This window comes from Pelodiscus sinensis, chromosome 2 (assembly GCF_049634645.1).
Source record: "Pelodiscus sinensis isolate JC-2024 chromosome 2, ASM4963464v1, whole genome shotgun sequence".
NCBI classification, from domain to species: Eukaryota; Metazoa; Chordata; order Testudines; family Trionychidae; genus Pelodiscus; species Pelodiscus sinensis.
In genome coordinates, this window is record NC_134712.1 from 13,213,032 (window position 1) to 13,239,030 (window position 25,999).

The following is a 25,999-nucleotide window of genomic DNA, read 5'->3' on the forward strand; positions in this document are numbered from 1 at the left end:
TGTTGTTTTTTATAGATTGTTTTATTATTTTTGGCGCTTTAGAGCTATTAAAGCAAAACCAATTTGGTGGGGGAGAGGGCTGGTACCCCACTTTTAGTTTTTTGTTTACGTGATGCACTTTTTGCTTCTTTTTAGTTTTTTGGTTTTTTTTATTTACCTGTGGAGACATTGTTAACATTTTTTTAGCCTAAACAATTACTAAACTATTATTTTTTTACTGAAGTTTAAAGTTGCCAATTGACTAAGTTTAGAGTTGCCAACTGATTGGGCCCAATTATTAATTTTGTTGGTTTTAAATTTATGCTTTTGCTTTACTTAAAGTATTTTTTTATTAAAAAAAACAATTTTTTATACACAACAACATTTGCAATACGTATTACAATTAAGACACACAAGACAAGCTTGGACAGAACACAAACTTATTGTATCATGACACAGAACCATGGTTTTTGTTGTTGTTGTTTGTTGTTGTTTTTTTTTCAGCTGGCACCAGTGCTTTTTGATGATTTGAAAGACAAGAAAACATTTTTACCCCCATTGGGGTGGCCTATTATAACTTAAAATACTGCCTAAGATTTATTAGGGGAACCTGTTACAGCTAGTTCCTTAATACTTTTATGGGCGAGTGAGCTACAACTTTCCTAGAACAAGGGTGCTTTATCGGTACTTGTGACCTTTCACTTCCTTGAATTACCTTTGAGTTGCTAGCCTTCCCCAATAGTGGCATGCCTTAGTTTTTTTTTTTTTGTACCACAGATTAGGCTTAGTGGCCGTGTCTACACTGGCATGAATTTCCAGAAATGCTTAAAACGGAATACTATTCCGTTTTCAGTTTTTCCGGAAAAGGAGTGTCTACATTGGCAGGCTGCTTTTCCAGAAAAGCCCTTTTTCCGGAAAAGCGTCTGTGGCCAATGTAGACGCGCTTTTCCGGAAAAGACTACTGGGCTGTCTACATTGGCCCTTTTCCGGAACAGAGTTCCAGAATAAGGACTTATGCCCGAGCGGGAGCAGAATAGTTTTTCCAGAATAGCGGCTGATTTTGTACAGTAGAGCATCGTTGCTATTCCGGAAATTCAAGGGTCCGTGTAGACAGCTCGCAGCTTATTCCGGAAAAGCGGCTGATTTTCCAAAATAAGCGTCCCAGTGTAGACACAGCCAATGTGTGAGGCTATAATGCTTTTTTTTAGCAGAAGGTGTTGGTTGGCCAGTTACTGTTCCTGCAAGCAAAAAGATTTTATTTTTCTAAAAAGAATTATATGTACAATGTTACAGGCTTACTTATGAGGGACAGTTAGTTTTACACCTCTTCAGAACAGAAAGGCAGTTTGCACTTACTTACAACCTTGGATTTGAGAGCAAGCTAAAAGTGTTATTAACTTAGCCTTGAACATAGACACAGTGAAGTTTTAGAGTTTGGATTTTTAAAACAATAACTTGGTTTTTTGAGAGAGCAAATTTAACCGTAAAAGTTGAATGCCTAACACAAGCACTAACTAATTTGTGCTTTGTTTGTTTGCAATTTTAAGCAAGAGGACATAATCCAAAACAAAATAAAACTAGTTTATTTGAAACCCACAAAATAAAGTTACAATATATAGAGCTTATTTTTTTATGCAGTTAACCAATTAAGTTTTAGTAGAATTCTTAATTTTTTTTTTTTGCAGATTTAACAAAGTGTTTGTAGACAAATGTTTACATTTGATTGTTTTTTTTTTTTGCCTAGATGGTTTGCACAGTGCTTAAGAAAGAGAAGAGGCTTTAAAGAAACAAGGTGTTATTTTTAAAGCAGGTTTTCCTTTACATATTACAATTGCTTAATTTTTTTTACACTCCCTTGGAGTTTGCTTTTTACTTTTACATGCTTTTTTCTTTTCTGATACATCCTGATTTTTGCTAAATGACTTTTTTTAATGACACAGGTTTGTTTAGTATTAATTTGGTAAGGAGGGTGGGCTTTTTAATTAGCTCCACACCTCCTGATTTCTTTTAGTAGGTAAATTTGACTGTGTGTTATTGCAGTTAGCTATTACTAATTTTAAACTTTTTAGCATAGGGTTTTTATAACATTTATGCTGCAGCAAAGTCTGTAGTGTAAATAGAGCGCTTATCTTTGGACAGTTATTTTTTTTGGGCTATTTTCGGTGGCAACTCCTTTCCCTTCAATATGGGCTTAATGATTGGGAGAGGAGTGTGAAGTGTTATGGCTTGAGCTTGGGTTAGCTCCTTTGTTTTTCTTAGTGCTGTGTAGGCTGTTAAAAGCACTTTTTATAAAGCGTGTAATTTAACTGTGATCCCTGCCATAACTTCGAGCCAAACTGTATGGGGCGGCAGGGTACAGTTTTTCCTTTTTGCCATAAGGCATAGGACATCCCTGTGTTTTTTACAGTAAGGTACAAATGAAATGGGACCCATTAGGGTAAATTGAACCCATACACTGATAAGTGCGTATTTTGTTATCAGCTGTCTTTCAGAGCTTTCTTATGAGAGGGGGGGCTCATTTCCAGTGAGCATGCTTCCTGAGCAAATTATACGGGGAGTAGGTACAAATTAAGATTCTCCGTTTTTCCAGATCTTTAATTAGTTTACAAACCGGAGCCATAGCTTCGGCTGGAATGCTGTACTGTTTTATCTTGGTTACAATGGAAGGCAGGAGAGCGGGTGTTTGAGCCAGCAACGTTCTAAAGCCAGCTCCAAAAGCTCATTTTTCTCCATTAATTACTTTCTGCTTCCCCTCTCTAGCCTCAGGAGGAGCCGTTCCTGTAGGTGCTCCATGTCCTTATTTAGGGTTCGCACCCGGGTATCCAGGTTCTGGCATTGCTCCAAGAGTTCGTATCTCTCTCTTTGCACCCTTATCAGCTCTGTTTCTAAGTTCCAGTAGCTAGAGCAGGCTGCTTGCCACACACCCTTTAACAGCCAGATGCAAGCGCCTTTCCCTAACATCTCTTTATCCCACTTAGGGTTGCCCCATCCCTCTCGGGCAAACTCCTTTTCTATACAGCTAAAATCCATGTCAATCGTGACTGGCTTCATGCTGCTGTATTTGAACCAATAGCACAATCCTGCCGACTACGCCAATTTTGTTAGCCGACGGTTAGGGCTGTGTGTGTGTGTGTGTGTGTGTGTGTGAGAAAAGGTTTAACATTTGTGTTTTTACTGCTAGGACCGGGGTTCCATTGCAGAGGGTGGCCAGCAGGCCAACAGACGCCCCGTTATATAGCAAGAGCTTATTACACCTTAGATTTTAGCTGCTAGAACACAGGGGTTCCTTTGCAGCGGGCAGCCTAGGAAAGGCTGAAAAGGTGCCCCAACAGATCTGGTCACCTGGGAGTGACACAGATCCAAACGCCCAAGCTCTTCCTATGTTTGTTCCTTTATGACCGGCTGAAGTTTTTTTAAATTGTGCTTGGTTTTGTTACAGCAACTGGAGGAGTTAGGTTAAAGCTTAAACAGTTACAGGTTTATTAAAAGATTTATAAAAGCATATGGTTACAATGGCTATTGCTCTATTTTTTAAATGCTAGCAAATATATATATATATATATAATGGTACCAAGTGACAGCTTAATCTTTAAAGAGCTCTAACACTATGTATATATATACTTAAGCAAAGGACCACATTCAGGTACAATTTTTACCCTTTTTTGTGCCTTTTGACTTCAGCGTGTTAGGCCAGGGCTGACGAATTTTTTAGGAAAGACGAATACGAGGTGGGCATCCCCTCTGGAACCTCGGGAGATTAAACACCTAACCTGACCAGCAGATAGATGGTAGATTGACACTTAGAGAAAATGTGCTGCTGGACCCATCTATATACCCCTGGGGGCCCGTATTCTTTTTCTTATTTAAGATGCCGAATTGTACTGGTCCGTTTTGTGGCACCAGTTTTTACAAGCAAGTTTTAAGTTAATTTTCACTTGCAAGAGAGATAACTACGGTAAATTGTGAATACTAGACATTTTTTTACTGGGCGAGAGATTTCTTCCCCCGCGGATCGATGTATGTTTGTATCAATATGGGTTTGAGTTAAGGGCACTCCTTGGCAGCCTCTTGGTTAGCAATTGGCGTATCTCTGTTTACAGCCATTCACGGTCACACAGCCTGGGCCTTTTGCTCTGTGTGCCCTGGATGCTCCAGGAAAGCAAAAATGAATGTTACAAGGGGGGTTCCGGTCTGGCTACAGCTACATAGAAAGCATGAGCACAGTTGTAACACATTAAAATTGATGGAGATGATGACTTGTTTATACTGCTCTATATACGCTACATTGATGTGTAAGCACCATGTTTATATTTCAGTTGATTTATTTTATTTTTGTATGGTAAAAATGAGAAAGCAAATCATTTCTCAATAACAGCTAGCAGAGTTTTGACACTTTTGTATGAAGTCTGATTTTGTAAGTAAGGCGTTATTAAATGAGGTGACACTTGGTGGGTATGCAAGATAACTCCTGGAAGGGCTACAGTTGTCTGTAAAGTTGAGGGCCACTTATTTTAGTGCAGTGCCTCCAGTAACATGAAGCCATCATCATCGTCATACAAAAGCTTTTAGAGCAGACTGAGAGCAAGGGGGAGAAACAGCTGCAGAGACTGTTTCTGACCTGTCAGCATCCTCTGTGTCTGATAACTGTCATGTGATGTGGTAGAGCCCAAGGCGCGGCAGTTTCAGAAGTAAAAGCAAGAGATTTTGATTGGCTGCCAGGTGCTCCGCATGCTAATCGGGAGGTGTGTCTGATAACTGTCATGTGATACAGAGGAGCCCAAGGTGTGTTTCCATAAATAGGGATGTTAGGCCCTAGAAAATAAGCCTAGTGCAGTTATGCTAAAGCAAATGTAACAAAGGTTTCTGGGTAGTCCCTGGACAGAACTGGAGATAGGTTCAAGCAGGGACGCACCCTACGCGCTTGCTCAAGTTGGCAAAATGAGATAAGCAAGAAGCTGCATTTTTGTACCTGCTGTGATGAGGAACAGTTTGTTTTGAGAACTGATAAGAAGACTCCCTGTTTCTGCTCTCCCCGTTTGTTCCAAACTCCCTGTTTATGTTCTCCTTTGACCATAACAAACTGTCTCCTTATTGCCCAGTACCTGTCTTTTGGGCTGATAAGGAATTGCTGATGCATTATGAATTGCTTAAGGCCATGATGTATAGTTGGCCAGGTATGCATGGGTATTAGAGGTTTCTAACTGATAAAGGGAGGTTGGCTGCTTGGGCGAATAGTCTATGACGTGATGGAACTGTCTATATAAGCCTACCTGTAAATGAAATCGGGGCTGGTTCTCTTTGGAGATGGGCCGCTCTCTATTATTGTGTGCACCATTCAATAAAGAGCTTGTGATTGGATCTTGCTGGTGTTGCCTGTCTCTTTGCGGTCAGACAACGAACAGAGGCCGTCCGGGTTCAAGTCCCCGACAGGGACATGGAGTATATTCTAATATACAGATTTCTAAATCTGGCGGATAAGCAGTTTAACATTATTTGTGCTCTTTAGTTTTCTAAGTGTTGTATGAAAACATTCACCATGAGAAGAAAGCTTATGCACGTTAGTGTGAACATGTATCCGAGCATTGTCCTATTGACTATACTTTCAGGGATCATTTCTATAGTCTGTAACTAGAGAAGGGCAGCTGGAAGTGGTAGGTCTCGCTAACCCCAAGGAGGAGTTAAAGTGTTCTCTTCTGAGTGGGAGGTGAGCAGACAACATTGCTTTAATGCAGCTGCTGTCTGTTATTGATGACTGTTCCTTCTTTCGTTTTGGGAAGTTGGAGGGAGAGAACACAGGCTGAGTGCTTGGCTCTTATAAAAAAAGTTTTAAAATAGCTTTGTGGTAGAGAGAGTGGTAATGATTTCACATTTTTTTTCCCACCCTACCCCCACTTTAAAAAAAAATCCTAGCTTCACTTGTACTGCTCTGGTCCTGATGCCTTCAGGAAAGAGTCAGGCTTCCCTTGGTTAGTGCAGCTTCTCCCTCACCTGGCTGTGGGTCTCTTTTTTCATGTGCTCCTCACATTGGACCTAGCCAGCCCCTTGCGTCTACCTCATGCCTTGTTCCCCCATCTGTTCCCCATTGGTCCAGGGAGAGGGGAGCAGAGAATAGCCACAGCATGATGTCAGTTATCCCTCGTTTTAGTATTCCTTCTTCCATAACATATATCTAAGATATTTGTTAATAACTGGTGGGTGCTACAGTGGCACACTGCTGAGCAAGCGCACATGACCTCAATATGGGTGCAAAAGATGAAACTCACTCTGCTCATGGATGGAAAATCTTAGAGGGAACATTGCCTGCCACCCCGCATGGCAGCCTCTGATAGAGAGTCAGCAGTGTGGTGTGGCAGGGGGCTCCCCGGGGGCTGTTGAATAGTCACGAAACCACTAAAATTTCATGCGGTTACATGACTATTCAATTACACTATATCTAGCATCCCTAGTGTACGGTGGTGTTGTAGTTGTAAGGATCTTAGTGGAACAGGTTGAGTGAGGTACTATCTTTTAATGGGCCAACTTAAGGTCTAGCTCTGTCATGGTGATGTTCACTCTAAAAGCTCCCCAAACCGTAGAGAAGTTCATTCAAATAATGCCATAGTTCATAGAAAGAGAGGAGAAGTAGATAACCCTAATGCAGAAAGGCTCTTGCTCTGAGTGAGCACTGGCAATCCTAGAAACACCCAAACCTGTGCCCCATACAGTCTCCTGGTAGTGCTGGACAGAGAATGAAATGGGCACTTGAATTTTATCTGAGAAGGAAAGCCAGCACATATCTCTGTGGCTGTCACTCACTTTATCACACCAGATGTTTCACATCCTCCTCATTTTTCTTGCTTTCTAACAAATTGATGTTGTGAAAGGTTTTACACCTGTCTCTCAGCCCTCTTCCACCCCCACATCTTGCCAAGGGTGATAAGTTGGCAGCTGACCGCCTACTACCATGCCAGCAGATTTTTCTTCATTGAGAAACCAGCATGTTACAAGGTTTCCTAATAATCCATTCATCCTGCCAGAGTGGCAAAGCAATGACATTTTGAATGTGTGCTCATTACTTCTACACAAGGTCTTGGGGATCAGGAAAATCAAGACCTTCAGCATAGCAAACGTGTCCTTATTCCCCTCACGCTGAGAAATGTTTACCAAATGTGTGCAGATTTAGCAATTTCTATTAAGAAGCTAGTGGTGCGGCATTGCTCTTTTTATAGGCCTAGGGTTGCTAAGCAGGCTTCTCCTAGCTAGTTACATTGTAATTAGCTCCCTCCCCCCCCCCCCATTCCATCCTGAGCCTACCTGGTGGCGGTTGTTATTACTACTAGAAGTTTTACCTGGCGTTGCTCGGGTCCTTATCTCAAACAAGTTTTGTTTTTCTTCATTTAGATCATTGTTCTGTGGTTGGGCTGGGAATGAGGGGTTCAGTATGCAGTTTGCCTTGGGGGGAGAAGACAACTCCAGCCATCTCTAAGTGCAGCAGATTGGGGCCAGATGAGAAGTGCCTCTCCATATTTACTGAGTGAGCACAGCCAGCGGTAGTTGTGCATGTCTCCCAGCTGGGAGACAAACAGACAAACTTTCTGAAATGTATAGTTGACTATTATTTGTATTCTCGTAGTACTGCTTCTCCAAGGAATGATGAATTCTTATGTCAAGCCAAAATGGGGGGGGGGGGGGGGCCCATCCATTTATAAAGACTGTGGAATATTTGTATTTGTGTGTGTGTGTGTGTGTGTGTGTGTGTGTGTGTGTACGCACGCGCGCACATGCCTTAAGTCCTTGTTTTATTGTACTTAAACATTTACTGTAAAAGGCAATAAACACAAATTGCTGTACCCCTCACTTTTTTGCTTCCTATATTCATCATATTGTGACAGCCTCATCGGCCTAAACAGCAGCATGCAGCTTAGTGCTATAAATTCACTGTTATTATAGCAGGTATAACTGCATTTATGTATAATTAATGCCAGCAACCTTGCACAGTGATACCAATTATTGTTGTGGGTTTTTTCTAAGGAAGAAGTAGTAACGTGTCTGTGGGTTTTTTTTTTTTATTACTGCCATGGCAACGTGATCCAAGTGCGAACACTCAGGTTGTAAAGGGAGGTGAAGGAGAAGGCTTTAAAGATGAGTTAGCAGTGGAGCGCAGCGCAAGGTCTATTTGCACAGGGCGCTCTGTAGACCAGCCTCTTTGTCATGCTGTTTGTAAAGCACTTTGTGGCAGTAGCAGTTGAATAGTGTGACAAGCCTTGAACTGTGGTTTGTTTAGCCAGTCTAACTATGCGGCCTGCCTGTGAACAACGTGCCATCAAGTGCACAAAGCTGGGGCGGGACAGGGAAGCCTTTCAGAGAACATTTTGCTATTGTAGAAAGGGGTTCCATGGTGCAACTTAGCTTGGATTAGATGCCTTACCACAGCCATAGGGGCCACTCTGCTGCTGGAGGTGCTTCCTCTCAGACGAGTTCTCTGGCCTCCTGAGCATATTCCATGGAACATGGGTGTTAACCCCGGGATGCCAGCCAAGTTCTTCCACCAGCTTCTGTCTGTTGTTGCAACTGAATACAGCATTCTTCACTCACTGTTGTTGACTCCTCTGTTGTGGGACTATACACAGCTGCTGTGTTTCACTTCAGAGGTAGCTGCATTTCAGTGGTCAATCACATGATATACTCCCATTGTGAGATAAAGTGGTTTGTGATAGGGGAAAAACTATATACATATCTATATTTTATGGTATAGCAGATCCTCAAATATCTCAGTAACACTAGTGAAACTTTGCACGGTTCACCCTGGAAGTTGGCGGACCAGAAAGTCCTGTATTGGCTCCAATCCAGGCTGCAGGCTTTGGTCCCGACTGACCAGTGTGGCTGGACAAACCTCTTTATTTTCCTCTCAAAAGAGCACCCCACCCAGCTTCCTGTCTATTAGAAAACTACACAATGACTCAGCCCGAGGATCCAAGAGTGAAATGTGAATTAAATCATTCACATGATGCTGAGCGATTAAGACCCTTTGCAACTGCCCCGAGTCCCTTGCCAGCACTCACATCTGCTCAGCAGCGGCAAAGTGGAACCAGGAAGCACTTCTTTCTCAAGCCACTCAGCTTTCAAGGGGCTGGTTTCTTTTTAAAACAAATAAACCCTTTTCAAAACACTGAAACTTGCTCGGTGCTCCCCACTCAGAAACTCTAACGCTGGGGCTGCCTTGCTCTCTCACTGCAGGATTAAGCAACAGCCACACCCCAAACATGTCCTTGGCATCGTTGCCGCTGCTGCCTGGAGAGTCGGGTGCCTTTAACCAGCCACGGCCCTTCAGCAATGCTCCTGTGAACCTGAGCGAGGTTCCACGGGGCATCTCAGAATACCTGCTACAAGCCATACACAATATGGCTTTGTGAGAACACAAAGGAGCCCATTCACCTGGCCACACACTGTCACATCTCTATTTTTCTGAACACCGTGCCTTTTATTGAAGGCTTTCCCCCTTTCATAGCAGAATGCTACCTCTCGCTCACTCGCTTTGCTGCTGCCACTCTCCCATCCCCAGTTACGCTGGCATTGTGCAGCAGAAAGAAAATGAAAACAGCTTCCCCTGCAGTGCCATCTTTATTACTGTATTGTGGTCGCACCCAGGAGCCCCAGTCCTGGCTCACAGTTACATTGTGCTAGATAAGGCAGGAAACTGCCAGGATGGTGTCCCAAAGTCCTACGTCCTAATAAAATTGCTACTAAACACTCAAGCTGCTAAGTGCTAACTGTGGACGAGAACAAATGGCCTTTTTAGTGAGAGAGGGAAAATGCATCTCAAGGGACGAGAGAACACCAGAAGCTCCAACACAGACCATGCAACAATGAGAAGGAACTAAGAGTGTGATCAGTCTGCCCCACCCTTTCTCGCCTCCATCCAAACTGTGGAGCGGAACACGGGCACATGTACAGACTAGGGATGTCAAAGTGTAACTGCTCAAATGGTTACCCGATAAGCATCAGCTTATCAGTTTCCTTACAGTTACATGCCGGCTCCTGTTCCCCCACACTGGGGGCTCCATAGTATAAAGTTATACTGCAGAACCGGCAGCAAAGCCAGCTCCCCAGACGCGGGGCTGGTAGCCTGCTTATAAACATTATACTGCAGAGCCCACAACGGGATTTTTAACCACATTTTTTTTACATCCCTAGTGCAGACTAATGGACACTACTACTTTTAACAGTTTCAGGTGTGGGTGCATGCGCATAACCCTTAGTGGAATATAATAGGGACCGTCACTCAAAGAATTTACAGGGTAAATAAGCATAACTTCACACTTGGGCAAAAGAAAGCTACCTCAGACAGCTCTGGGCTTTAGTTTCAGATTTCCAGCTAAACAATGTGACTTCCCAACACCTCTGCAAGGGGCTACATAACTCCCTCTCCTATTACTTTTGTATGATCAGGCCTTAAGGTTTCTCCACACCAAGCCTGCTGTCAATGAAAAGAGGACAGCCGTTTCAGATCCAGTTACTGTCATTATGCAATGGTGCTGATGCCAGAGAGTAACAACCACATTTACACTTTATCCTTTTGCGAGTTTTCTCTGGTGAAATCTAGCCAAATGAGCAAGATCACTGATTTCATTGGTGTACAAATGGTTCAAATGGTTGTACAAATATCCACTAATGGTTGTACAAATGGTTGTACAAATATCCACTAATTAATTAAGTAAGCAACAGAGGGAGGAAAAACAGTCTTGTGGTTAAAGTGGGGGGAGGGGGAGAGAAGGGCCAGAAGTTCTGAGATTCAGAATACATTCCTGGCTGGATTCCTTGCATAATTATAAACCACTCACTTTGAGCAACAAAAAGTGGCCACTGATTTGGGTGCCTAACCTGAAGCACCGTGTGGCTGATTGCCCCTAGAATGGTGGTTGCTCAGAACTCCCAAAGAAATCAGGTCTCATGCTTCAAGTTGGACACCCCAAGGATCAAGCCACGTGCATGTAGCAGACATGTTTGAAAAGGTATTTGCCATCTCAGTGCTTTCATTTCCCCAGGTGGTGGTGCTCACAGGCGTTAGGGTTACCATATACTCCCTCTCAGGAAGTTCAAGTATCTGTATCAGTATCTACCCACTCACCTTGTAATAATGTGTTATGTAGTAGGTAATGATGTAGTATAACACATTAATACTAGGTGAGTGGGTAGATACTGATACAGGTCTCTTTTTTAAAAGTTCAAATACGGCAACCCTAACAGGGGTGTTGTGAGGCTTAGATAATATTTGAAAAACAGGCTGGAAAGGCACCAAAGAAACAAAATTATACTCTGTTTCCCTTTGCTGCTCCACTCAGGTTGGCTTTCTGTAGCGGGGATTCCTTGCTGATGGATCTCTTGAGAATGTATGCCCAGTAGCCCAGAACAATGGGCTATTGTATGCATGGAAGGATCTTGGTAACAAGGATTTTTCAGAGATCTATCCAGCTAATCTCCATCACACATCTTCCCTCTTGAATGTCCCTTTCAGCAAGAGACATCCCTCATGTTCCAACAGCTGCAGTTGTTATCTCAGTCCCATATTAATGTTATCACTTCTTTGCAACTGTGAGGAGTACAAGCGCTGACCGGAGCTGCCCTCAGCATTTGATTTAGAGGGTCTTAACTAGACCTGCTAAATCAAATGACAGAAGATCGATCTCTGGCACAGCAAATGAAGGTGTGGCTTCTGAAAGCACTTTGCAGTCCTTATATTTAGCCTCCTAACACTCATTAAATCCTTTGACAAATGAGGTATTGTTGAGCACAGATAGGTTAAATAACGTGCTCAGTACTGAGCAATAACCAGTCAGGGAGGGTGGGATTAGACTCTAGACCTGACTTTCACAGATGAGCTGGAAACATCAGCCAGGAATCCTGACTTTTTTTTTTTATCCTGCCTCACTAAATTTCATTTCTTCGAGTTCTCTGTCCCCAGCACACTTAGCTCTGTGAAGCCAAAGCAAGAACAGAAAAGGTGTTTTTTATGCAAAGGAAATGAATTATATGTCTTCTGCATCTTCCTTAACTCTCATTTTGGGGGAGAGAGGGTGAGCCTTGAGAAGCAACAGTCACTAGCAGGTGCAGATGCACTGGTGAAGTTAGTTGGGAAATGGAATTAAGTAACAGCCCAGCTACTTACCAAGTCAGATGACACTTCAGCCAAGTCCTTTGGAATGATGGGTAGGCGAGGGACTAAAAGGAGATGTTATCCATGGATGAGCTACTGATAAGGGATTTCATTTTGTACATAAATAGCAGGTGAACCGTGCACCCCCAGGTAACAATTATTTACAGTGGGGTTAATAATAAACACAAGTGATTTAGTAAGTATATAAATAGGATTTAAGTGGTTGCAAGAGATGACAGACAGATCAAAGTAAATTACTAAGCAAAATAAAACAAAACACACCAACTAATCCTAATACGCTAAGAGAAGTTGTTACAAAACATCATTTCTCATTGTAATGTTCTTCTCAAGCCCAGAGCTTTTCTTTCTGACTTGGGTCCAGCAGTTCTTCTCTACCCCTGTTATCAGTTCTTTTGTTTTTAAGTATTTTCATGTATCCTCTCAGGGTTGGGAGGCAGTCTGTAAAGGCAGCTGAAGACAACCACTGTTTGCCTCCCTTGCCTTATATAGAATTTTCCTAGGGTGAGAAGCCTTTTGTCCGATTACCCACACCTTTTGGAAAAGTATAAAATTCAAGATGGATTCCAGCATCAGATGACATGGGCACATGCGTTTTTGTAGCACAAGGAGACCATTCTCTCCCACTCAATTGTCTCTTGATAATGGCCTCTTCATTGTTGTTCCTGATGGGCCGGAAATAGGCTTTTCTCAATGGGTATGTCTACATAACAGTGTGGAGACCACTCCTGCACTCCAAACGCTTCATCCCCAGTCCCACGCCAGAGCCCTCACCCTGTCCTGCACACATTGTCCTGCACACATTTTCCTGCCTCAGGCCGCAATCCCCTCTTGCATGCAGAACCCCTCAGGTTTTCCTCCCCTCCATAGTCTAGGTGGCCCCACAAAATCTAATAGCCCCAGGCCCAGAAGAGTCAATTCAGACCTGTATGTGTCTACATACTTGAGCCTATTTTCAGCCCCATGGCACTCTCTCCAGCCAGTCCGCCTTCACTTCCACTTATCTCTGCTAGATTCTGCATCGTAAAGCCACAATTATTTTAGGATTAACCCCACACTGAAGGATGAATTGAAGCAGCACAAAAATATCCTTTATTTCGGTCTGTACTTGCAGCTTAGTAATTCACACACTGGAAGATTTCTGAAAATGAAAACCATCAGTACAAACACAAGCCTAGTTCTAGAGAATGAAAAGAAAAAGATTGTTATTACACACTGCCCTCCAAAGATCGTAAGCAGCAGAAACTATCATTTTGTAAACTTTCTGATCAAACCCTGCAATCTGAAGTAGGCAGTCAAGAGCTGCCTCTCAATGCAGCAAACTTGAATCTGTCAATGTGTCAAGGTTTAAGTCAGGAAAACGCTTCGTGCAGTAGCACTGAAATTGTGCTTGTGTAAGTACCTCATGCTATTTCCAGAGCAACTTTGCTTGAAACTATCACAACCAAGACCTTGCTGGCCATAGATCATCAAAGCCAAAGATCCCATAGATAATTGTAAACCCTCAAAAAAACAAAAATCTTGTAAATGACCTTGAAAGGAACAAAATCCAGGGCTCTATAGATGAGCAGGTCAACAAAGCAGGTCAGAACAGTCATCTTGTTGGAATAGGTTTGATATTTCCATCTGATATGTCACTTTCAAAATTCCGTTTTATCAGCTGAACAATTACATATGCTTGTACCAATTGGTCCTTGCTAACCCAATGAAAGTGACATGGCAAATGGACCATTTCCTTTATTCCCCCATGAACCTTTGTTTTTTATATTCATTATACAGAATGAAAAACACATTGCATGTGGATTTGCATGTCAAGTAGCTTAGCATATCTGTCTGTTTATTCATGCTATCCACATTTATGGGATACAGAAACTCAAAAGTCTACATGGTTAACATTGATTGGTAGAATATGCTAAAGTCAGTAAGTTTTCATGGGAGGAGGAAACAGCATGTGCAGTCATGTGGCAGATTTCCAATTTGTAAAGGATCGTAATACCAAGGCATGTTTTGATAAACAAGCACCTGAAAATATTATGAAATAGCAAGAAGAATTAAAATATTGCTTGACACAATCAAAACTTTAGCTATTTTGTCTCCCCTTTTGTGACCACTGTGAAGTTCTGGGGAGCAACAGTTGTGGTATTTCCTTGAGTATCATTAAGTTACCGGACGTAATACAACTTTTGACCAGCAATTTAGTGATACCAAGATAATCAAATATTCTAGCAAGACCATTACTGATTAATTTGTCTTTTAATATTAGAAACCAAGATGGGCATACATAATGGCTGCCAAGTTATTAAGTTTTTTATTGTCATTGCAGATGCATCCATGGATATTAGCCATTTTGATCAAATGACAAGCTTGCTTCACTTTGTTAATATTGATCTTTTCACAGGAAAAGCAGACATAAAAGAGCATTTTGTAAGCTTTGTGGCAGTAAATGAGGCAGATGCTACATTCTTGTGTGACTAGTTAACTAATATTGTATTTTGCAAATACAGATTAGATCCCAAATACATGTTTGGACAGGGTTATGATGGGGCTTGTGTTATGGTTGGAGTGCATGGAAGATTGTAAGCAAAAAGAGAGTATCTTTCAAGCAAGGGTGACAGCATATGTACATTACCCAGTACATCAAACGAACCTAGTTTTGGTCCAGTCAAGACCTGATAGGGGATGGGGTTATTTTTGTTTGTTTATTTGTTTTCATTTCTCAGGGCTGATCCCCTCTTTAACACTCCCGAGTGCAGAAAATGGGGACTGCAAGAAGCTTTGAATGCCTTGTCTCTATAGGCTTTGCTTACAAAAACTCCCCCAGAGTTACAGATGCACTGACTCTGAGGAAAACAAACAAACAAAAGCTGCCACCATCCAGTGATTTACCCTTTCAAAAAAAAACCCAGTGGTTGAATTCCTCTCCCAAGGTGTACCCCAAGCTCTTTTGCCCCAAAAGAGCTTGAAATAAAAGAGAGAAAAACAAGCTGCCGTCTCTGGTAGCTGAACGCTGTTATTTTCCAGGACATAAGAATCAAATCATCACCATCACCTTAAAGTGATTTTTATTAACAAAATAAAACATATACTTGATAAAGCATGCTTGATTGCTTGGAGTTACAGAGCAACTAAAAAGAGAAAACAGAGAAAATCTCTGGAAACAATTATTAGATAGTGGATGGGGGACGAAAGGCATGAATTCATAGAAACATAGAACTGGAAGGGGCCTCGAGAGGTCACTGAGTCCAGTCCCCTGCCCTCATGGCAGGATCAAGCGCCATCTAAATCATCCCTGACAGGTGTCTCTCTAACGTGCTCTTAAATATCTCCAGAGATGGAGATTCCATAACCTCCCTGGGCAATTTATTCCAGTGTTTGACCACTCTGACAGTTAGGATCTTTTTCCTAATGTCTAGCCTAAACCTCTGCTGCAGTATAAGCCCATTGCTTCTTGTTCTGTCCTCAGAGGCCAAGATGAACAAGTTTTCTCCCTCCTCCTTATGATACCCTTTTAGATACCGGAAAACGGCTATCATGTCCCCCCTCAATCTTCTCTTTTCTAAACTAAACAAACCCAATTCCTTCAGTCTTCCCTCAGAGGTCATGTTTTCTAGACCTTTAATCATTCTTGTTGCTCTTCTCTGGACCCTCTCCAATTTCTCTAAATCTTTCTTGAAATGTGGTGCCCAGATCTGGACACAATACTCCAACTGAGGCCTAACCAGCGCAGAGTGTAGCGGAAGAATGACTTCCCGTATCTTGCTCACAACACACCTGTTAATATATCCCAGAATCATGTTTGCTTTTTTTGTAACAGCATCACACTGTTGACTCATATTTCGCTTGTGGTGCCCTATAACCCCTCGATCCCTTTCTGCTGTACTCCTTCCTAGACAGTCGCTTCCCATTCTGTATGTGTGAAACTGATTGTTCCTTCCTAAGTGGAGCACTTTGTATTTGTCATTATTAAACTTCATCCTGTTTTCTTCAGACAATTTCTCCAATTTGTCCAGATCATTTTGAATTATAACCCTATCCTCCAAAGCAGTTGGAACCCCTCTCAGTTTGGTATCCTCTGCAAACTTAATAAGCGTACTTTCTATGCCAATATCTAAATTGTTGATGAAGATATTGAACAGAGCCGGTTCCAAAACAGACCCCTGTGGACCCCCACTTGTTATACCTTTCCAGCAGGATTGAGAACCATTAATAACTACTCTCTGAGTACTACTATCCAGCCAGTTATGCACCCACCTTATAGTAGCCCCATCTAAGTTGTATTTGCCTAGTTTATTGATAAGAATTGCCTTGTGCAACGACGTTTACAGGATTGGTCGGAAAAAGGCTTTCCTTGTCGACCGATCCCCATGTAGACTGCTGCTTTTTGCTGGCAAAATGCCACGGCCATTTTTATTCAAATGAAGCACGAGATATTTAAATTCCCACTTCATTTGCAATAGTAATGTGCCTAATCTACATCCCTCTGTCAGCAGAGGGTTGTAGTTTAGACACGCTCTTTCTGTATTACTCCTTCTTAGATAATCTCTTCCCATTCTCTGGCTGGGTCTAGACGGCTGACAGAGGGATGCAAATCAAGCACTTCGGAAGTGCAAATGAGCCTGGGATTTAACTATCCCTGGCTTCATTTGCATACTCAGGTTCTGATGCTGTGCAAATCAGGCTCAGCGTTGAAAGTGAAAGTAAAGTGTAGCCGTGGCTCTGCAGACAGCGGGGAGCTTTTTCGGCAGATCCTGTACTCCTCATTTTTGTTCTTTACATATCCATGCTGGCTGTTACCTATTGCCTTATTATCTTCCTGATGTTTACAGATGGATTCTTTAATTACTTGCTCCATTATCTTCCCTGGCACAGATGTTAAACTGACTGGTCTGTAGTTTCTTGGGTTGCTCTTATTTCCCTTTTTATAGATAGGCACTATATTCACCCTTTTCCAATCTTCTGGAATCTCTCCTGACTTCCATGATTTTTCAAAGATGACAGCTAAAGGCTCAGATATCTCCTCTATCAGCTCCTTCAGAATTCTAGGATGCATTTCATCAGGCCCTGATGATTTACAGACTTCTAACTTTTCTAAGTAATTTTTAACTTGTTCTTTTATTTTAACTTCTAATCCTATCCCATTTCCATTACCATTCACTGTGTTAGTCATCCCATCACCATCAATCTTCTTGATGAAAACCAAGACAAAGAAGTCATTGAGCACCTCTGCCATTTCCAAGTTTCTTGTTATTGTTTCTCCTTCTTCACTGAGCAGTGGTACTACCCTGTCCTTGATCTTCCTCTTGCTCCTTATGCTCTTGTAGAACATCTTCTTGTTATCCTTTATGCCTCTAGCTAGATTTGGCTCTTTTTGTGCCTTGGCCTTTCTAATCTTGCCTCTGCATACCTGTGTTATTTGCTTATATTCACCCTTTGTAATTTGACCTAGTTTCCCCTTTTTATACAACTCCTTTTTTATTTTTAGATCATATAAGATCTCCCGGTTGAGCCAAGGTGGTCTCCTACCATGCTATCCATCCATCCATCCATCCATCCATCCATCCATCCAGTATGCACTACACAAATTGCGTATCTTATTTCTATTCTATTTTGAAATGACACACTATGGGTACAGCTACACGACAAGTTTTTGTCAGAAAATGGTACGCAAAAGGCATTTTGCATACCTTTTTCCAGTTTTTTTGTCAGAAGAGGCTTTTCCGACATTTGGCCCATCTAGATTGGTCCAAATGTTGGAAAAGACCCTTCTTTCAGAAACCACTTTCTTCCTCATAGAACGAGGAATACAGGAGGTTCTGAAAGGGCACGTTTGCTCTTCTGCAAAAAAAAAAAAAAAAAAAAGCAGACGCGCAAACGTGTTCCCTGGACGTGGCGGAGTTTTTTCAGGATCCCTCTGGTATCCCAAAATAGCCCCACAGTCTAGCCATACCCTATTTTGAGACATCTCTTATCCCGCATGGAATGAGATTTACAGGGATGCCTAAATAGCGGGGTCCATTATATTTTGCAATAGTATATGTGTTCAAAAGACACAGAGTTCGAAAGACACCTCTGGTATCCTGACATAGCCTTGCAGTGTAGACGTACTCTTTAGTCTTGCAACCCATGGGATCTTACCTACCAGCTCTCTTAGTTTACTAAAATCTGCCTCCCTGAAATCTATTATCTCTGTTTTGCTGTTCTCCCTTCTACCATTCATTAGAATCATGAACTCTGTGATTTCATGGTCGCTTTCACCCAAGCTGCCTTCCATTTTCAAATTTTCAACCAGTTCCTCCCTATTTGTTAAAATCAAATCTAGAAAAACTTCCCTCCTAGTAATTGTCTCCAATGCAGTACAAGAACTTACTGGATAATCTGTGCCCCACTATTTTAGTTTCCCAACAGAAGTCTGGATAGCTGAAGTCCTCCATCACCACCAACTCCTGCGCTTCAGTCCAAATGTATTCATTTTTAATATAAAAAGCAACACAGAGAAATTCAAACCAAACAACCAAAATAAAGAAAATTGTCCTGATCGTGACTAGATACACTTTTCCCTCTACTCATGATCCATGCTGATCCGTATTTCCAGGTCCAGTTTACTCTCATGTCCAATATTTCTTATAGGAATGATAATTCTGGTCCCTGCATCTGCTCTCTCCAACCCTTAATTGGAATACACACGAAGAAAGAGCGGACTTGGTATCTATATCCAATTCACATTTCAGCTCTGTACATACCTTCATTGGTTCTTCTGGCTTCTTGCCAACACCCTTGCTAGCTAGCTGAGTTTAACCCCTTAGTCACCGGGTGCTGGCCAACACTGCTCCTATCCATCACAGCATCTTTGCAGGAAATATTTATATATTTTGCAGGCTCTAACTGTCAATAGGAAAAAGTAACAATCTTTATTGTCAAACACTTGTTCAAGAGAATACCGTCTTGCAAAGGGAAGAGGAACTTGATTCACTTCAGGCAACTAAAGAGGTTGACAGGATTAATACAGTAGATGAAATTGAACAGGCTTCTTAAAAATGAAGGAGATCTTTACATCTAAAGGCATTCTACATGAGTGGATGGGTAGCTCAAATGAAAGCCACTGAGGCAATGATAGTAAATTTTCAGAATATAATTGAATGCCTAGAAGATGAAACTGTAGCAGGATGCAGGACTAGTAAGGCTGTACGTTGAGCACAAAGCAACGTGTCTTTGATGGTGTGGCTGTTTTACCTCCATCATTTATCATGGCCACGACCTCAGAATCCTTCAGTCAAAAAAAAAAAATTGACCCGTTCTAAGTCCTCTGGACATTTGAGAGCACTGCAGATGAGCTCAGATCTGAATAAAAGTGTGAAGACATTTGTAAAAAGAATCTCAGAACAGATGGGAAGCAATGAGTTTTAAAAATGGTTTTGAACATGCAAACTATCCAAGCCATCGAAAGAGATGTGTATGCCACGTACAGGATGAATTTGAATATAATTCTGTGCTACAGCAAAGGATGACAATCAAAAGAGATGTTTTGAGGTGTAAGACAATAGGATCGGGACCTAACTTATTGATTTGAGGGATTTCAAGAAGTAACTACTCTACTTGGTTTTCTCCAACCCAGTCAACTTCAGAATATAACTTCAGAAGCATCAAAGGAGATTATTTTTAAACACATGGGGGAAAATGCTCATGCTTTTCTTTATACTTGGTTCATGACATTGTCTTTCAAGATGTATTATTTTACAAGAGATAGGGAGGTATTCAGTTTGTCACTTGGAGTGAAGATCTATTTGAATTTCAGAATGTCAAGTTCTTCTTGATGTTTTTCCAGAAATGAAAGTGGTGTGCTGATTTTTTTTTCTCACCCTACCAATTGTAGTGTCTAGGGCTGAATGCACTATGAGCACGCTAAGACGCGTCCAAAACATGTATTCATGCTGTCACAGACCCAGCAGTGTGACCTCACTGTTCTTGAAATTTAAGACAGATGACAACAAAATTGGAACTAGACAGTATTATAGAACAACTAACACTGTGTGGGTTGGATTCCACTTTTATTTAGGCTTGTGGTTTTTGTTTCATTTGATTTTATCTATTTATTTATTTTACTTTTATCTCTAAAAATGCCTAAAGTGATATCACCACTGGGCTCAATGCTGCACGTTTGCTCACCCTTACCCTGCCCCTGCTCTTAAAACCTGTTTCCCTTCGTGTATGTCTACCTGGTGATGCATATAGCAGACACAAATGAATCAGGGGGAGCCCTATGCCTTTTATTTCATCCCTCTGTCATGCAAACCAGGCCCCAACTGGGCCCATAGTTTGAGACTCATACAGCCTTCCACTCCAATCAAATCTGGTGTCATTACTGAACATCTGTATTTTAAATGATTTTAAGATGAATATTTTCTGTGCTAAAAGGTGATGCCAAGGTTGTTTCAGGGTGCTCTTGCCTTCAAATTATTATCAGCATGCTGCTGAGTTACTCAAACTCGACACAGTTCTGTTTCTCAAATTGTCATGATTGCAGCCAGTAAATGCATGTCAGTGCTGTGGCTACAAAAAACAAATGCCCGCTACAGAAATGAGAAATGCCTGGAGTATATTAAAAAGCCGAACTGTTAGAGGAGACTTGGGCCAAGAAGGATGAACTTAATTTGTTTTTAAAGTAATACAAGATAACTTTGCACTCATAGTACATCTGTTTCCTGTAACCCATTAATGAGCCGATATACTGCCTGTGTCAGCTCTGTTCCCCTACCCTGTACTCTTTCCTATTGCCCGTGTAAGAAAATTACTTGTACTGCCAATAATTGGCCAGATCCTCAACTGGGGTGAGTCAGAGTAGCACTGTTGAAATAAAGATTCAAGACAATGGTGCTGCATCGATTCACACCAGTTGAAGATCTATGAACTAAAAGGCTCTTTTCTTTTTTAAAACGAACATGTGGGAATGATCAAAAGAACTCCGGTCACAGTGCAGTTATTTCTCTGGTGTTCGTTTTCGCTAAGTGGGGCCGTGTCCCTGGGAGAACAAGCAGCCATTACTAGTTGAATTCCGAGCTGACTGTGCTGAGTTATCAGGGTGAAGCACCTGGATGACTGTTAATAGAACCCTTCTCTGTCCCTGCTCATGCTTCTGAAAAACAGCAACGCCCTTCAGCAACTGCTGAATCACCTACATAAAAAGTCATATGACAGTCTCCTCCCTCCATGGGGGCTCTTGTCTGCTAAACTCTGTTTGTAACGACTTACTTATGGACACTACCATTATTTCTCAGGCCTCTCTTTTTTGAGCAAGAGATAAAATCCAACCATGATCCGTTAAAAATAAGCTGAAGAGAATGGGATTTTTACAAGAGTTGAATTCAAGAAGTAAAAGGTTCTCTGCAAGTCCCTGAAGAGATTTTTATTGAAAGGGGAAGCTATGTGGGGTTTTCCTCTGTTCCCCCCCAAACCACATAGATTAAAAGGATGATCACTCCCACTTGAAAAACAAAGCTCTGCTTTTGACGATTGGTGCTTTATTAGTTTCAAATGAGGCATCAACCCTAGTCTCTGCCACATGGCCATTAGAGATGACATTTTCAAAAGCATTCCGCACTGGCCTGTCTGGGCTCCCATTGATGTCTGTGAGAGTTTTATCAGAAACTTCAGATTTAGGCCAGTGCTAAGAGCTTTTGAAAACTGCACCTCAAAAGTTGCTATAACATTTCTGACACAAGTGGGAGCGTGAACCTTAGGTTGTGAGCTTATTCTGAAATGGATAATGTTTCCCTGAGTAACTCACTCTTCATTTTCAATCAGATTCAATAGTTTACCTCCTCTTCCAAACTACATGGTGTAGTGATACCAGTGCACTGTTAAGCTGCTCCCATATTACACCCCAGATGTTGCTTGGGTTCAATTATGAGCAAAGTGATTCCTTTGCCTAGAGAGTCCTGAGGTCTACTGGGAAGAGAACCAGTTATGCTAATGAAGGCAGATTTCAGTGGCTGTCTTTGAAAGTAATTACGTTGCCTCACCACCAAAGGGCTGCAGGAGAGGGCAAGGATATGGGAAAGTACCATGCTGGTGAAATTCTGTCTTGGGATGCATATTTGTATCCTCCCAAACTTTCCAATGGGAACTGCACCCACGAACCTGAGCTTTGGCTCCAATGTTACAACATATCCTCAGCTATCGTTGTGTTGAGATCATGCCTCCTGCTTCTGCTAGGAGCATCCGTGGTGTTACTAGAGTTAAACCATACATGAAATGTAGAAAAAACGACTTAGCCATTTTAGCCTTGGCTCAGGAAGATACGTCTTGTGGTGGGAAATGTCTTGCTCCAAATAGCAGGTCTCCAAAAGTGTTCTGCACCTCTGCAAACCCTCCCCGAACTGGGTAGCAACAACATAGGTGTACCAATCCTGACTCGGTAACTACTGACTTGTGGACAGTGTTGTTCCAACTTCTGCTGTGGGATACGGGACCAATTCCAGCCCTGGTGCTGAAGGCAGATCCTGTCTCCATTACTCTAGCTGAGCCGGATGGAGCTTGGTTCAGGGAGTCTCAGATCTTGGCCTTGCACTCCAAAGGCACAAGCTGTGCTTTTATATCTGGATTGCCTCATTTGGATACTGGTTTATTTTGTGTTTAAATTTCCTGCTTTCATAAACCTGTGGACAATATCCCATTTTTTTTTAAATAGAGAAAATCCATTTTCTACAGTATTAATTAAATCGACTTCTACTAATCTTTCCTATATGAGAAAGGGATACTTTGAATTTCTTTGAATCAGAAACCCCTTAAATATGCAAAGAGCTCGGTTGCCTTAACACTCTCACTTGTATTTTTAATCGTGTAAGAAAACTAGGAAGTGCTGCAATTTGGGGGGGGGGGGGACAGGCGTTCCTCTGGCTTTCAATGATCAGTATATACATAATTCAGTATTAACATTTTTAATGCGCTTTAGATTGCACAGCCAAGCCACCATAGATGCGCCTTTGAAATATGCAAATCCTTTTTGTATGCAACTCTCAACATATTTTCATATTCGGGATTATGTGAAACCTTTTTGTGTGCCTCTAATATATGCTAATCTTTGTTTCCTTAAAAACACTTTTCTAAACTCCAGACATAAAGCCGCAATTTGTGCTCCCCTGAAATCCGTCATCTCTGCAATTCCTCTCCTGTGGCTGTTGGGATCACCACCCTTGTGTCAAAGGCAAAATGATTATTGACTTTGGTGGGGCGGGACTGGGCATGAGGTGCTGAACTTGACTTTTGATCACACACCCTTTGTAACACTTGGAGGGGGAGGAAATGCACACAGCACATTCTGGGCCAAAGTGGTCATGCTTTACAGGAAGGATACCTTCATAAACCATCCATTAAAAACGAATACGTGATTTTATAGGTGGGTGAGTAAATCTTAGTCAAACTGTCATTGTTTGTTCTACAGTTCAGTAGATCAACAGGTGGCATATAACGCCCTTGACTTATATGGGTTAAAGATCGTGATGTGCATGACAGACTTTTCCAGGTCCTGAGCATGAGGGAGAGCTAGGCTCTGAGCCCCCAAGAAGGTGTGGGGCCTCAAGCGGAAGGGGCGTAGCTAGGGGCAGCCTGCCCTCAGTGCTTCTCAGACTACACCATGCTTCCCCCACGTAGCCTTCAGTGCTGTTAGGACTGCACCTCATGGGGCTCCAGCAGCAATTTCAAATCCTAGAGCTCTGAGCCCTTTTCAATCCCTGGAACCTGGAGCAACTGCCCTCTTTGCCCCTGTCCACCTTACATACTCTTTAGCATGTAGCCCCTACAGTTTAAAAAGGATGTGCAATGGATCACCTGCTTTCTGTTTGGCACACACTGCCTCCCACAAACACCAGCTCCACGCCACCTTATATGCAAATGCTGGTGTGTGAGCACTGGAGATCGTGGGTGGGTGGTTTGACACGTGCCTTGCGGAAACTGTCTTGTCGTACACAGAACACACATCTCTGGAACGTAAGACGTGCAAAACTGAAATCACACCCGGGTTAGTCAAGGAAAAAGGCCCTGTGGTGATACCAAGTCTAACTCATGAAGATGCAGTGTATATAATGAATACACCTTTAATGCGGCCTCGAGGTAGCTGGTGTAATTATTATAAGACAAGAATTGTCAGTTTACGGAGAAACAACCAAGCAAAGAATTATTAGTTCTCATTTCAAAGCAGAGACGTGTGGGTAATCCTAGATTGGATGGCCAGGGATGAGCGCATGGGCCACACAGTCTGACTCCTTGTGCGATTAGTCAGTACAAAAAGACTGCCTCAGCTTTGCCTGTTAGTGGAGGGCTGCTAGTATCACAGGAGCTGCTACCTAGTTTGTCTCAGTTCAGGCTTATAAACTCAGTGTGCAGCCTGATTTGCCGGCCTATCACCACGTGGGAAGGTGGGAGAGGAAAGGGATGTACTGAAGGAGTTTCTGATGACATATCTGTAGGGCTCTACCAAATTCATGGCCCCTATTGGTCAGTTTCATGGTGATAGGATTTAATAGCAAAATTCATGATTTCAGCTATTGAAATCTGAAATGTCCTGGTGCTGAAGTTTTCGGGGTCCTGACTAAAAAAGGAGTTGGGCAGGGGATTGCAAGGTTATTGTAGGAGGGATTGTGGTTCTGCTACCCTTCCTTCTGTGCTGCTGCTGGCCAGGAGCCCGCCTCAGAAGGCAGAGCCTCTGCCAGCAGAAGCACAGACGAAAGCGCCCTTCCTTCTGTGGTGGTGTTGGTGGGAGACTCCCTTCCAACACAGTCTGACACCTTTCAGCATCAACCCAGAACTATCCTCACTCACAAGTGTGTGTCTCCCAGATGCGAGTTTGTCAGTTCTCAGCTGGCACTTAGACGTTGGCCAGAGCCAGCCCTTTGCTCACCAGCATCACAGCTTGCTCCTGAGACTGACGTGTTGGCACACGGATGGCATTTGCATGAAGCTTTGCCAACAAGGGCTGCAGAGTTGGCTGTGCCTTGCTCCGTTATAGGCACAGTGAGCTAGTAAAAGGTCAGCGGGCGGTGAGAGGAAGAAGGAGAGTTGTATTGTTCAGTTATATTGTTAGTCATTTTTCCACATAGGCTGGCCTAGGTTGGCATGTGGTTATCACACCAGTAATTGCTGTTGATCTAAAAGGGCAACTTACTCAGCTTGCCAACTGTCTATAAATGACACTGACCAAGGGTTTAACTCCAGTGATTTCAATACTTCATGTGTCTTCTAGTCACAACTTATTTCACTGACTCCTACCCTTGCCTGGTGAACAGAGCTCAGGGAACAAGATGGATTCTCTCCTGCCTTGTGCATTATCAGAGCAGTGGTGCTACCTTAGGGTACGTCTAGACTACAGGCTTCTGTCGACAAAGAGCGTCTAGACTACATTGAGTTCTGTCGACAAAGCAAGCAGCTTTGTCGACATGGTAGTGTAGACGCAAAGGACAGTTTACATTCAATAACACTTTCTGTCGACAGAAACTCTGTCGACAGAAGGTGTTATGCCTCATAAAATGAGGTTTACCAGCGTCGACAAAACTGCTGAGTTCTGTCGACATTATGTCGACAGAACTCAGCGGTAGTGTAGACGCAGGTTTAGTTTTGTCGACAAAAGTCCACTTTTGTCGACAAAACTCTGTAGTCTAGACACACCCTTAATGAGTGAGGGCAGAAGGAATCCTGGACGGGTGGTGATGAGTTCAGAAGCAGAAAGGCCACCGATGGATTTTAAGATCCAGGGTTGACTGTGGTGCTGGAACAGTTTTTGGAGTAGGAGTGCTGAGCTTCCACCCTGCCCTTACGCCTGTCAACGCCCTCTAAAGCTGGGGCAGGCCACCAGGACCCCAGGCCCAAGGGCTGGTGGCA

The 25,999-nt window shown here is 42.5% G+C and overlaps 1 protein-coding gene and 1 non-coding gene across 7 annotated transcripts in view; both read left to right on the plus strand.

The window, feature by feature from the left end:
- Nucleotides 1-25,999, plus strand: part of ST3GAL1 (ST3 beta-galactoside alpha-2,3-sialyltransferase 1) — a 152,045-nt gene that overhangs the window by 59,572 nt on the left and 66,474 nt on the right. The gene's annotated exons all lie outside the window — the stretch shown is intronic.
- LOC112545875 (small nucleolar RNA U3) lies at nt 5,570-5,785 on the plus strand. Its single transcript, XR_003089447.1, has one exon. It is a non-coding gene; the product is annotated as a small nucleolar RNA U3 (small nucleolar RNA).